Source organism: Arvicanthis niloticus, chromosome 12 (genome assembly GCF_011762505.2).
Source record: "Arvicanthis niloticus isolate mArvNil1 chromosome 12, mArvNil1.pat.X, whole genome shotgun sequence".
NCBI lineage: Eukaryota > Metazoa > Chordata > Mammalia > Rodentia > Muridae > Arvicanthis > Arvicanthis niloticus.
Genome location: NC_047669.1, coordinates 24,929,278 through 24,935,277, shown reverse-complemented (window position 1 = coordinate 24,935,277; position 6,000 = coordinate 24,929,278).

Below are 6,000 nucleotides of genomic sequence, written 5' to 3'. Positions count from 1 at the left end.
CCCTAGCATTAGCTCCCTATGAAGACTCACATATAGAATATACTCCTTTTTGCATTCAAATCGAAGACCTCAGAGCTTGTTTTCTAGATGCCCTTGGTGTGAATTCCCCAGGGAGTACCCCACTGTCTAAAAATCCTATCTCTCAGATCAGAAGACATTTTTCATGGACCCTTTCTCTGAGAACTGAAATGAGAGATCCTGTCCTCAGTCCCAGCTTCATTTGGACTAGCCTTGGTCATAGGTGCCCACTTATGCTGGACCATAGAGATTTTACTCTTGAATATTTGAAACAACTAAGAGCTGCCCAGTGCGTCTCTTTTGGCAGATGGAATTGCTGTGTACAAACTTGAGTAATGAAAGCAGTTTATTTCCCCATGAGAATGGAGAAACAGGGAAGGCTAATCTGTAAGGAAAGAGAAACACACTGTCTGTCTCCTGAGAGAAACAGAAAAGGGAGAGCATGTCTGGGTTCCTGATGACTTTTTGTTTCTCTGATCCAGTCCTGTTTTGAAACCATGCGGTCACCTTGGCATTAAGTCCATAAGGTCACCCTGCACTTTTATAATAAGTCTCACTTTGTCCCATCAATATCATTATTAAGGAGAATAAAACTCCCAGAACACATACTGTATAGTGGGTAGGGTTCTAATCATGTTATATAGATTATCTTCTGTAAACCTCCCAATAATTCCAAGCATGACCTTATCTTATATGTGAAAACACCAAGAGACAAGAAAGATTATATAACTTGCCATCTGGTACACCTAATGGGGGGTGGATTCACAATTCATACCAATTCTGGTTGAGGTCAGAATCTGGGCTCTATCCACCATGTTACATGGTTCCTTTTCCAGTTGGCTTCTAGTCCCTAAAACCAAAATGACTATGTACATAGAGCGCCACTCTGCCCGATCAAAAGTTATCTGCCACATTCCCCAGTGTGCCCAAACTGATAGTCCCCTAAAATATCCTATGGTCCTTTTCAGCTCCATGCTTCTGCTCCCAAGCCTTCAGTCCTCCCTTGGGTAACTCCAGTCATTTGGAGTCCTCCTCTGGTTCCATGTCCTCCAGGAAACCTGCCTCCACATGCCATTCCAGATGGAGCCTACGGTGCCTTGCAATGGTGTGTATGTCAGGTTTCTAAGATAGATGATACTTAGATTCTCGAAAACAGGGGCTTCCTCTTTCTTCATCTCTCCCACCCACAGTATAAAGGAAATCTCAAATGGAACTAAAGACAGCAACTTAAAGGCTCAGGAGAGAAGTCAGGCTTAACTTAAAGGAGCAGTTGCAGTCTCTTCATAGGTTTCCAGAATGGTCTTCATTTATGGATCTTGCTTAAGAATTCCACTTCCCAGTGTTACATTTTAACATTTCCAAATTTCCAGAAGAAATAACGATTGCACACCGAAGATATGACCCTGAAACATAAATCTTCTGTAGCTGCTGAATCCAAACCAGCCTTGCATCTGCTTATCCTGCATTCTGAAAGTGATGTACTGCTCACCCAGACTCGTGAATACTCCTCATCTCACTCTTAGGTATGCTTCTGACCACGTGATGACCATCACAAACCCCTACCCCCTCCTCAAGAGACAAGCTTCTTCTGCGTTGTAAAGGGTTTCGCGGTAAGGAGAAAACCCAGTCCTTGCAAATGAGGTCACCTCTGAGTCGCTGCATTGCCTTTTTGTGAAACATAGCAGCTTGCTTCGTATGTCCACTTGGCGTCCTGACAACAGCCCACTCACTCTATCCAGGGCCAATTCTGAATCTTGCCCTAGCTGTTTTGTCCTCTCCTGTGATAATAGCTACCATGATAATTCAGTTGTCCAGTCGTGAAACCTGAGTCATCTTTGACTCAGAATGTAACAGCACTAAAAATAAAAGCCATTTCTGCCCCCACCCCACCCCTACTACCTGAGGTCACATCCCCACAACGGCTCTTTATTTCTTCAAGTCTGGGACCTGTCCCTTCCTGTCTGGTCTCTCTGAAAGCTCCGGACTTAGGTACCAAACTCTCCACTGGTCTCTTTTCCTCTGGCCCTTCTACTGGTCCATTCTGTTTGGCTATGCCAATAATGCTGTCCAAAGCCACTCAAAACCCATCATCCTGCTCCACAATCTTTGTGGCATTCTCCCAATAACTTTAAAAGAACCTGCATGCAATTCGGGACTTTCTCTGGCTAAGTCATTTTCTCTCTCTCTCTCTCTCTCTCTCTCTCTCTCTCTCTATCTCTATCTCTATCTCTATCTCTCTATCTATATATATAAAATTTGGTCTTGATTCTCATTTAAATTTTCCTGAAAGCAGTTCTCAGCCCCTGTCAAAAGAAAGAAGGAAAACTAGGTAAATTTCCTGGAAAGGGTGGCCCAATCGGTGATTTCCCACTTTGCAGCACTGGGGTCAAAGTGGCTCAACTACACACGCCCCCTCTCTTGTTATCTCAGCTTGAAAACTCCCGTGGTGTTCACCTTCAGTCTCCTGGTTGAGATTCAGAAGACAAACCGGCCCCACCACGAGGGCACTCCCTTTTCATTCGTTTGGCTTTGTGAGACAGAGTCTCACATATCTCAGGCTGGCTTGGTGCTCTTAAATCCCCTGCCTCCACCCAGGCTCACTCTCAGTGATGCTCACCCAAAGCTCAATCCAGAACCCAGAACCCGATGCTGTTGTTTTCTTGAATGAAAAGTACAGAGAACTGCTGAAAGCAGAGACAAGTGATCACAAGGCCAGAGTGTGCACTCACGCATTCAGCAAGTCCTTATTGTGTCCCTACTGTGTGTTTGGTAATCTTCCTGATAAAAGCTGTAAGATCTTGAGTTTAAATGCTCATTATGTGTCAGGTACAGTTTTGAATGCTTTTATTTATTTATTTATTTATTTATTTATTTATTTTTGGTTTTTCGAGACAGGGTTTCTCTGTGTAGCCCTGGCTGTCCTGGAACTCACTCTGTAGACCAGGCTGGCCTTGAACTCAGAAATCCGCCTGCCTCTGCCTCCCAAGTGCTGGGATTAAAGGCATGCGCCACCACCGCACAGCTTGAATGCTTTTATAAATAGGTTTTTGAATTCTCATAATTATTTGATGCAAAAAAACTTGTTTTTTTTTTTTAGTTGAGACTATATTGTCTGTTCTTTTTTTTTTGTCCCCTTCCTCTTTACTCTTGCTCTGGCCCCACTCACTTTACCCTCCAGGCCCGGCTTGTAAGTAGCTGTCTTCGGACACCCACAAGAGGGCATCAGATCTCATTATGGATGGTTGTGAGCCACCATGTGGTTGCTGGGATTTGAACTCATGATCTCTGGAAGAGCAATCAGTGCTCTTAACCGCTGAGCCATCTCTCTAGCCCTATATTGTCTGTTCTGTTCTACATTTGAGCAAGCTCAGATGTCCCACAGTGAAATAACTAGATAATAATGTGAAGTCAAGTTAGAGCCAATATCTGTCTCTCTATTCTTAACCTTGTCTTCCTGATGATAGACATCCTAACTCAAAGTCCAGTCAAATCTATATCTATATATCTATACCTATCTATAATATATCTATATCTATCTCTCTATAATATATCTATATCTATTTCTATATATAATACACATTGGGGGAGGCATGCCATGGGATATATGCAGAAGTCAAAGGACAATTTCAAAGGCTGGGAGTTGGTTCTCTCTTTCTACCATGTCAGTTCTAGGGTTCAAACTCAATGTCAGTCAGGCATTAATGTAAGGTAACACTGAGCCATCTCACGGGCCCCTTTTTATTTTTAACAAACTTGATTCAATAAACACTTTTGCTGGCAGTATTGTGTGTTTGGTTGTATTCTCTACGGTGAGAATGTAAGTACAAACACCGCAGGAGGACCTCTTCCTTCTGGAAGCTCACACCCTGGCAGGAGAGCACTAGCTAGAGCTACTTATGCTGGAAGATTATTGTTTACTTCAGTTGATTCAGCACAGATCATAGGAGAAAAGTGTTGGCCATTACTTTATCATGGTGCTACGTTGTCAGGGGCAGCTGTCTGGTGTTTCATCAGAATTCTACATTCCCAAGCCTGGTGCAGTGGCTCCTGTCTGTAGTCCCAGTGTTCAGGAATTCCAGAGTGAGGAGGATTCCTGCAAGTTTGAGTCCAGCCTGTCTACAGAATGAAACTCTGTCTCAAAGGACTAAGAAGAAGAAAAAGATAATGATGAGAAGGAGGAGGGGAAGGAGGAGGGGGAAGAAGGAGGAGGAGCAGTGGGGAGGAGGAAGAGAAGGGGGAGTTGGAGGTGGTGGCAGCAACTGTTCACAGTCTCAAGGAGCCACTCTCACCAGTTCAGTCCTTGTCCTGTCCTCACATGCCCATCTCAATCCTAAGACTCCCCACATAAGTTGTATAGATTCCATAACCAGTGTCCTCAAGAATTCTGTCTTAACTGTTTTTTTTTTTTTTCAGGGCTTATTATCAGTATTTTTAAAAAAATTTTAGAGTGTACATACAAGGGCGTGTAAAAATCCTTTTATATACTCATCTTATTAAGAGCCAATCATATAAACAGACATAGAAACCCACAGTCAAATGTTAGGCAGACCCAGGTGAATCCTGTAGGAAGGGGGAAAAAAGAACTGTAGGACACCATAAGAAATCCACAGAATCAACAAACGTGGCCTCATAAGGGCTCCCTGAGACTGAACTGACAATCAGGCAGGCAGTATGGGTCTGACCTAGGCTCTCTCCATGTTATAGTTGTGTAGCTTGGTGTTTTGTGGGACTCCTAACAGTGGGATTGGGGCTGTATCTGATACTTTCCCCTCCTCTTGGGACCTTTTTCCTCCTACCGAGTTGCTTTGACCAGACTTAATGTGAGGGGAAGTGTCTAGTCTTATTGCAACTTGATATGCCATGTTTGGTTGATATCCCTAGGAGGCTTGCCTTTTCTAAAGGACGTGAAGAAAGAGTGGATGGGTAAGAGGGAGAGGAGGAGAGACCAGAAGGAGAAGAGAGAGAGGAAATTTCATTTGGGATGTAATATATGAGAAAATATAAAATAATAATAATATAATGGATCAACCATATACCAAATCAGAAATATACAAAACTCGTAAGCCATGAGCCTGTCTTAGCAATAATCATTGTGTTCTTGTTTTGTTCTCAGTTTACTCAATATGCAGTCAGAGAGGAGACCATGGATCTAAAGGACTCCTGCAAAGGTAGAAGTATTGTTGGATATAAAGGAAACAGGAAGGGGGCAGTGAGCTCTGGATTTTGGAGGGTTCCTAGATTCTGAAGCCTCCAGGCATCAGATATCAAGAGCATCTCTGATATCTGAACCCCAAATAGAGTCCCATGCCAAGACTGGCCTTATGCACCCGCACACAAGGATAGCAAAGACCTTATCAAATCCATATGCTGAGGTACACTAAAGTTGTGCTTGCTAGGTTAGATAAAATGGCACCCTGTAAATGTAGCAGTTTTAAAGTACACTTTCATGTCGAAGACAGATGATTAAAATAATTTGCGGGGTGGTGGTGGCGCACACCTTTAATCCCAGCACTTGGGAGGCAGAGGCAGGCAGATTTCTGAGTTCAAGGCCAGCCTGGTCTACAGAGTGAGTTCCAGGACAGCCAGGGCTACACAGAGAAACCCTGTCTAGAAAAACCAAAAAAAAAAAAAAATTAGGAACTTTGTTGGGGGAATAGGAAAAATATAAGTGGTTAAGTGAAGAGAAATTATATTACAAGAAAGGAGATTCATGGAAAGGGGAAGAACCTGAAAATGATGAAGGTCAAGAGTAACTAATATTTTCCTCTTGGGCACTTGAAGGAGGATGCATAAAGACAAAGGTTCACTGGGCAGGAGGCGGGGAAAGCAGGCCAGAATGATTCACTGTGGTCTCAAGGAACCGCAGAGAAAAACCTTCTTCCTCACTGGTCTTAAAGAGCCAGAGAAAGGGCCCTGGCTTGGATGGAAGAGAGAGGCTGGGAAAACTAGAAAAATGAAATAAGAGGTCCAGAAATCCCAAGT